This window comes from Fundulus heteroclitus, unplaced genomic scaffold (assembly GCF_011125445.2).
Source record: "Fundulus heteroclitus isolate FHET01 unplaced genomic scaffold, MU-UCD_Fhet_4.1 scaffold_212, whole genome shotgun sequence".
NCBI lineage: Eukaryota > Metazoa > Chordata > Actinopteri > Cyprinodontiformes > Fundulidae > Fundulus > Fundulus heteroclitus.
In genome coordinates, this window is record NW_023396624.1 from 267617 (window position 1) to 276517 (window position 8901).

An 8901-nucleotide genomic window follows, 5' to 3' on the forward strand; every position below is an offset into this window, starting at 1 on the left:
AAGTGATTGCATAGTTTTGTTTGCTTAAACTGTTAACTTAGAAAGTCAAAGTAAGTACACCAGGTTTGGTTGCCTTCATAGCTTAGAACTGTTGCACACAAAGCCCAATAAACCTAATTATTTACCATATAATGAATAATTTTGTCAGAAAAGGTTGAGTGAAGCCATTTGCATTTCGTTGAGTCTAACTCTAGAAAAATCAGGCGGAACAACAAGTGTAAAAAGGGGCGAGTTTGATCAAAATGAATCTTCAGGTCCCTCCACTCACGTCTAATGTTATTTATGGTAGTTTTATTGCTTGTTTCAGTACCAACCCAGAGTTTATTATGAGTCAGAAGTGTTTTTTTATCCACAAACTGAGTAGAAACATGCTGCTCACTGATGGGCCGACTCTTTTCTCTCATCTGTTTCTTTTGCCCCCAGAAGCTCAAATCGATGATGAGCCTTGACGGCGGTCCTGCAGGGACCTTAAGGCCTGTAGCATAAAACGCTGCTTTGTAAGGCTGAACGTGTTGATCCCCCTGTAGTTACCACACAAAATCACGGTTTTTATTTCAGAGGCGCTGTGCTCGACCTTCGCCGTCTGCACCGCCTGATGGTTTGCCAGGATTTGTTTGAATTAACTGGAGAATCACGTTCTGGATCATCCTCAAACCTCTCAGAAAAACAGCCTGCTAAAAATCATGTGACACAACCACAGTTTGTAATTACTAATTTCATTTATATGCACATATAGCATGTTAGAGAAAAAAATATCAGGCTTGATTAATGTGATTGGCAAGTTTTTCTGTTCTTCTTTTAACCATATTCATACTTAAAATATTTGTTAAACATTTTCTTTTTCCTGTGTGTGTGTGTGTGTACCTTGTCCTGAAGTATTCTCCTGAATAATTGCGTTTGTTGACTTAATTTCTCGTTTTCTTCTTCGTCTTTTTGAATAAAATAAACTACCTGAATTCATGGTACATACAGGTGTCCAGATTTTCCGACTTGCTGGAGCTAATTCTGCACATGCTGTCTAATCTGGTTATTTATTTATTTATTTTTATTTGTTGTGTTTTTGAATCTAATTTTTAATTCAGCATTTTAAAGATTAAAAAGTAGATTCTATGTTTGTTTTTTTTAGAAAATTATGCATACATATTCATTACTTTCATTGGAGAAGCGTCCAAACCTCCTATCAATGCAGTTTTCTTAATGAATGAAAAGTTGACTTTTAAATGGGCACTAATTGTCTTTCTCAACATAGTAACAGACTTTTTTCTAAATAATTATGATCTTAAAGCATAGATTTGTTGACATATGGTTGCAGAAATCTTTTTCTTTATAAGCCGTTAAACTGATTAGTTAAAAGGTTGGATGGATAAGCAGTTATCAGTTCTACTTTTTGTCTGTTGCATTTATGGAAGTCGGAAACATGAGTTTATATCTGCCTCTAAAACAAACTTCTGCCCATCAACAAGCCACCAGCAGTAGCAGTTTGTCCCTGTTTCCTGAATGCAGCTTATAAAACAGTGTGGATGTTTGTCCTACTGTATGCTAATAGTTGGAGGATAAACACAAAGGCAGATCTGCATGCTGGCTATGTCTATATTTCGGAGTGCCGACCAGTTGATTCCTTTTGATAATGTTTGCTCTTTGAAGTTTCTCCTCCAACCGACAGCAGCCACTGGTCGGCTTCAGTTTGAAGACAGTCAGCCTTTCTACCCTCCATCTCTCTTTAAGGACAAAAGAGACTTTTCTGCTTCCCAAGGGCTTGCTCCCCTGCCAATCAACAATCAGCGATTGAATTAGCGCCAGGTCTGCTAGCTGGCACTTCCGCCAAACGACAGACAGATCCAAACTCAAGATTAGGCGAGTGTGAAGTTCACCCTACTTCAGAACTCCTCACATGCATCTCTTTCTCCCGAGCTCTCAAAGGCACCTCAGAGGAGTGAGCTCTTCCCTGACAGGCCCTGAATCGTTCATCCTGTGCAGAATGCCAACGAGGCGGATGCCCATCTCTTCCTTCCCGACGCTCTAGGAAAGAAGAAAAATGCATAGATCCTGCATTTAGGATAAAGGAGCAAATCTCTTTAGGCTAAAATAAGATAACATGACACGACTGCACACAAAACGTAGATTACAGCAAGAAAAATGTGACGGATTTGAATAGATCTTTTGTTTTTTCCATCTTTGCATTAATTGTTTTTTAATCAGTTAAGACAATAACATGCATTTCATCCTAAATACATCCAAAATGTTGTTTTTTTCCCTGATCTCACCGAAATAATATTTTATAAGGACTTTAGAAGCTCAAAGCCAAGTGTGCGATAGAAATATTGTGCTGAGGCAAACTGCGTTTAGGAGCAAACTAACAAAAGACTCTTTGGTCGGTGGAACCGTTTAATAGGCGCCAGTTTGTCATCCATGCTCATCTTCGTTCCTCTAGAAAAACAGAGGCTTGTCTTAAATGTCAAACGCTTCTGCAATAATTCAAGTTAAAGCCGACAAAGATGGTGTGTGACAGAACTAAAGGGCTTCTCTACAGGGAAACACATACAATACTTTACTTAGAATTTATATATATATATATATATATATATATATATATGTGTGTGTGTGTGTGTGTGTGTGTGTGTGTGTGTGTGTGTGTGTGTGTGTGTGTGTGCTTTAAACTGGACCCTAGCATTAATCTGTAATCTGACATTATGCATATACTGTGTATGTTTCATTAACATGCTCCGTCCCTCATGTAAAGGAAGGAAAGATTTAAATCAACTCAAATATTTTGCATTAAAAAAAACTGCTAATCACATTTTCTAGTATAAGCTGCAATATGAACTATATGATGGTTGCCAGAATTACATTATGATCATAATCATTACTGACCAAGCTGGGAAAAGTATTGAAAAAACAATTTTAGTGACTTTAGGAGCTAATGGAAGAGAGTGAAACATAAAAAAAAACCTGAAAGATAGAGCGAGAAGATTAGCTTTGGAGGGTTTTCTTGTGCGTTATCAAGTGCTCCATCTAAGGTCACAGCGAGACTCTTCAACTACAGAACGAGGCGAAAGTATTAAACTGGGATCAAAAGACTTTATTAGATTATTTTAGTGTGTGGAAAATGAAACATTTTGCCACCGATTAGCATTTTATTTGATGGGGAGAGGAAAAAAAATCAGTTACACTGAAGAAATAAACGTTTGTTTCGCTATTTATTAAGTCTTACTGCATTATGTGTCAGAATATTACTACACTTTAAGGTACCATTCTTTAACTCCAAGTATTGTGCTCGCCATCCTCATTTAGCATGAATTTCCTAAAACTGCTGCAGCGTGTTCTAGTTGTGGATTTGCTGCTCGCCTCTCAGCATTCAAACCATTTTCCTGTGAAACTTTGGAGGATTTAATCTATTTAAAGGCATTTGGTGACAGGGCCACAGTGATAACTGGGAGCTGTTCATTTTGCACTAAACCTCATTTGACCTTCAGCCATTTGAATGCGAAACGTTGCTTTAATGTTTGAGATCAGCAGAAATAAAACCTTCGCTGGTGCAGTCAGTTGTAATCATTGCAGCGGCGCCTACTATGATTATAGGGCACCTGCTCTAAGGAGGCAAATTATCTGCTGAACTATTTCTGTAGCTTACATAGCAAACTAAAACCCGGCGCGGGGTTTACGGAGCACAGCTGAAGTGAAGTTTGAGCAGGTATTATCACACCTGTTAAGGGTCTGCCTGGTGTTAAGGATATACACCTAAAAGCAAAATCTTAATATTGACGTGAAATTCTCTCCAAACTCAGATGCAAGGGTTTTGTTGAACAATGGCAATGCACATTTCTATGTTTTCTCACCTTTAATGCAAGGACTTAATAAGTAAATTTATGTTAAAATATATATGAAGGTGTATTTAGAGACTTGCGGGCATCAACGAGACGTCTGGCCTCCGGCTGAGTCGCTGAGCTGAAAGAAACACTTTTATTTTCAGATAGATGTATACTTTTCTGCGTGTGTAGTATTCTACTTCTATGCTCCAACAATCAATTTCTTGGAGTGCTGGATGCACTTGAGTGATGGGAGCGCGAAAGTAGTGACACTCAGCCATCACAGGATGAGAGCATCAAATGATTGCCTCCGAGAAATTGCTGTATCTTCAAATGTCTTTGAGAATAGCTTCCATCCCTGTCTGCTTTTCCTCCACTTGCTACACCCCAAGAGTTAAACTTTCCCTTTGACTTATGTTATCAGTTTGTGGTTCATTGTGGTGCACAGGCTCGTGAAATGGCACTTTGGTCCTTCAGGAAGCTCGAAGTGGAAATTTCATTACCTTTCTTGGAGATCCTCTGCTCAGATGTGCAGTTAGCAGAAAACTCCTGAGAGCCCAAAGCACAAACTAAACTTATGTGGTTTCTGCAGGTGCTAAAGAAATGGGCATGGCGTTAATTGGATCTCCTGCTCCAGATCTTCAAAGATTACCATAAAAACATCGCCGCTCACACTGCTAGCGGTACCGCGGGTCGTAAACGAGCCGACAGCTGTGGTACTAGGAAGACATTTTAGAGTCCATTCATTTCTGATCAAATAATTGTGAATAAACACCAACAGCCACAAACATGCATTTCTGTTTTTTGCTGTTTAAAATAGAAGGGCGGTCCGTTTTCTGTCCCAGTGCGTGCTGATAAACGATGAAAATGAGCCGAGCACTGGTTGCTGCTCAGGCTGCGTGTCGTTTACACCTGAAGTCAGAACTTCTGGGAATGACAGCGACCCTGAATTACCTCACAGGCAGCCACTATTAACAATGAAAGCTGCTAATTAAATGATTTGCACTGTGTCCTTTCAAAGACTGTGGCAACATGTTTAATAATGGAAGGTTTTTATTTATTAAACCATAATTCAACCAGATAAAAGACCCACTGAGATCCAGACCTCTTTAACGTGACCTGGCCAAGGAAGGCAGCAGCTCGTCCTCGTGTTCAAACGACCATTTAAATATAAATTCTGACTAAAAGGTTCTTTAACCAAGTGTGAGAAACATTTTATAGGATACAATTGTCATTTTGTCCCTTTTTCCATTTCTACTTCAGCATTTTTGGTCGATTTTTGTTCAAGTTTCAGGTCCAATCAGAATCAGAATCAGAAATACTTTAATAATCCCAGAGGGAAATGAATGTTTCAGGTCCAAACGGTGCTGAACACTGCAGGAGGATTCATGGTGTGTCGAGTTGCACCCTTCAGGAGATGTTTCACACTCTTCCTGCCAACAGATGATTTAAACTATCTTTTTCTATCACTTACTTTAAGAGAATCTGTTTTTTTTTTTGACTCCAATGCCTAATGTCTGAAGGCAGTTATTTTAGGTTGATCCAAACTGGTCAGATTTTATTGGAACAAATGGGCTCAAAACTAAATCAGATAAAGTGGAACACAATGTTTTCAGACGGTAATGTGCTATTAATTAAATTGTGCATTATATTTGAGCATTTTCTGGTCAAAGTAGCTCCATAGTTTATAAAAACCCATCTGCCATTGTTGAAGAAGATGAAGTGGTTTGATTCCAGGTATGAAATGGAAGGAGGAAGAGTGAAACACAGAGGTGTAGTTATGAAGGCCAGGATGAATCAATACTAACGTAAATCATTAGACCTGCAAATAAACATGTATTTCTGCCAGTAATCACTAAGTTTTACTTGCAAGGTGGTCATACTGAGGTTTAAGACCTTCACATTCAACATTTTAACTTCTATGGACCTTTATCTTGATTTGTCAACAATAAACCTGGAAATTACAACTCCTGAGCAAAAAGGGGAAGGCAGACATCTCTGTTGTTCCTTCAGTCACTCGTTCACGGTCACTGGATAGAAAAGGGTTTCTTGTTTGTTTTAGCTTGATATAACAGAGCAAACAGGAAAAAAGTCCAAGTCCTGTTAGCCTGCTGTTTCACAATGTCATGATTGTGATGCTCTGAGGAACTGATATTTGTTTTTAAAAGATCCGGTGCTCTAGAAAGCCCCAAATCTAGGTTGTTCCTGAACTTTTAATTGACAGCGGAGAAGCTGCAGCGTCTGGCAGACAATGAAGTGCTTCTCTTCTGGGAAGTTGGAGCGGCCTGTCTCCTCTGCCTCTCGTTTCTCACACCGAGTAAACCAGCCTGGGTGTCCTTCATCAAAGGGCAACACACAAAGGCTTCATTTCCCTGCAATAATGGTTTCTAAACTCCCTTCTGTCATGTGAGCGATAGTAATTAGCAATAACAGAGACCGGTCACGGAAGAAACCAGAGTCCTTGAGATCACTGCAGAGGATGGCGAAGCTAAAAGACTCAAATTGGAACCTTATTAGTATTTCATTAACACGCCTTTTACCTTGTTCTTAAGTGTTGCCTGAGTAATTAACGCTCCGTGGCGCTCTCTCTCAGAACACAGAAGGATTTGTGTGCAAGGAGATTTCTCTGTGGAAATCACTGCAGCCAACGTATATTCTGTGATCCCAGAGTCGCTGAAAGCTTCATCATTTTGCCTCGACAACTCAACCCAGACTTAATGTTTCGGTTCTTCACTAAATCACGTTTAAAGTTGCTTAAAGACGGACCAAAAAAAAAAAAAGGCTTCCTTTATTCCACTGCTGCTCCTCTCCTCGTCGCGGCGTGATAAATTGTGCATCGCCTATGCGAGTAGCACGCTGTGTTTTGCCGCCATTGTTGTGATGGAGAAGACCAGCAAAGTCAACCGCATCAGCAGGAAGCTTCTCAAATAAGCGTCTGAAGTAAACGCGTTTAATAATTTGAGAGAAAATGTACTTGTAAGTGCGATCATAAAGTCAAGTCTTGGGGGTATGTTGTGGGATCAGTGAAATTGATCTAATTTAAATGCTAAAAATGTGCAAATATCTCAGGGCGTTGCAAAGTGAATAGGCTAGATAAAAGAGATGGTAAGCAGTGGCACCGAGGGAACATCCACTTCTCACTATAGCATTTATTTTATTTGTTTATCATGCGGATGTTTACTGAATTAGACCCACAGCTATTTGTTCATTTTAACATGCAGGGCTTGCACACAACTCTCATCCACTGCTTCAGCATTGAGCATGCCAAACATTTCTGCTAATTAATTGTTATTATTGTCATACCTTCATCAGGGATTGGTTGGACTCAATTCACTTGAGATGCACGCCAGGTGCTTATCACCGATAAACCACTAAATAATTACTCAAGCTTATCTTAATGACCTTTAAGAGGAATATTCTGCCGTGTGACGGCCGGCCCTCCGCTCAAAGAAAATGAGTGAATGAACATCAGCGGCGTAATCAAGTCTCCTTCCAGAAGGATGAATATTAGAACCAGACCGAGTTAGGACATCTATGCATTTTAGCTTTGGAAACTTTGTCTGATTAATTAAGTTTCACATTTACTTCCTGAAACAGCTGGCTTGTTTTCATGGCTGCTTTGCTTTGGGTTACCAGGTCAGAACCTCAGAATTAGAATTTAATGATACTTGTAGATGGATACAGACATGGACACATTTGTTGGCACTCCTGGTAACGATGTGTAAAAAGACTTAAAAGAAATGTAACTTTTCTTGCAACAGCTTCATCTCACAATGAAAAATCTAGAAAAATCTAATCTCTAAAGAGTCATACGATAACAACTATTAATAATTTAATTTTTATTCCTTGAGCTTTTGTTCCCCTGGGACATAATGTGACATGAACTTTTAGCCACTTTTATCCACTGCCACACATTGTTATTTTGAAAAAAATACCTGGAAAAAACACATTTCTGTGCTACCAACACAAACTTAAACATGTGAAATTTGCTCAAACCTAAGTGGACTTAAATGGAAAAACTTTGGTCAGATGAGATTATATTTTCGTAACAGCATGGACATGGTGGCCCAGTAAGATGTTTTATACTGAGGCCCCAGAATTTTGTCCTACGGCCCTGCTTAGACGCCTGCAAAGCCAGAATTATGAAATGTTAAAAAAGGCCAAAGTTATCCTGTGGGCAGTATTAACAGCAGTGCTACCAATAGCTGTTCATTAGATTTAGTGAAAAGAAAAACATATTTTTACCCCACGGAGTAAATGTTCTTTAAACTAAAAGCTGACTCTAAGTTTTTTTTTTCTTTTTTCATCATCGATTGGGCCACTGCAATAACATGTGTGTTATTTTTTCAAATAACTTTGACCCACCCAGTAAACAATGAGCAGTGATCCCCTTAAAATGGGTGATGTGCATAATAACAAATTCACCTTCTGTAACTAAGAAAGAAATTTGCACGTCTTAGAGTCGCCAACAGGAGCGACTCCTTGTTGTTGTTTGAAAGTGACGGCAGTCAGCACTGTTTAATTCTGGGTTAACTACCATGAAATGTGGTTAATTCATGCTTTAAATCAAAATGTCAGATAAAACGGAGCTGAGTGGCGCCGCTAACTGTGTCTCATAGCTCACTTTGCCTGTTTGAACCGGCCAATGAGGCGTTCACCGCTGGCAGCACAAACCTCACCTTCTATCCGTAACGCTGAAACGGTTCCCCCCGCTCTACCTGCCACGAATTAAGCAACACAGCCGACGTGCTTTGCTGCATGAGAGAAACAATAATATACGTTGTGTTTTTAATCTCTCCCCCCAGAGGCTTTAACACCGTCCTTCTGTTTTCTCTCCTCTCTGCCCGCCTTGATGCAGGTAAGTCATTTGGTGTGTGAGCACGTGTGTGTGTAGGTGTCACGGGATCGTGTTAGTCAGTCAGACCTCTGTGAAATAATGTACTTCTGCTCCGTAGCCGTACGGCCAAGAACAAGTTGGTCTTTTGTTGCCATGGAGACTGCTGTTGGAGCGGCGGTAGGCGTTAAAGCCCAAACAGCTCCATTGCAGCGGTGCGTCCGTTCTCTGCACCCGTGAAGACATGCAGGCCAAGAAAGC

The 8901-nt window shown here is 39.8% G+C and overlaps 1 long non-coding RNA gene across 2 annotated transcripts in view; it reads left to right on the forward strand.

The window, feature by feature from the left end:
* Nucleotides 1-8683, forward strand: part of LOC118559062 — a 219057-nt gene extending 210374 nt beyond the window's left edge. For both annotated transcript variants that reach the window (XR_004928622.1, XR_004928623.1), the window contains exon 5: nucleotides 8665-8683. This is a non-coding gene — a long non-coding RNA (uncharacterized LOC118559062). The remainder of the gene's footprint in view (nucleotides 1-8664) is intronic.
* Nucleotides 8684-8901: the final 218 nt, after the last annotated feature.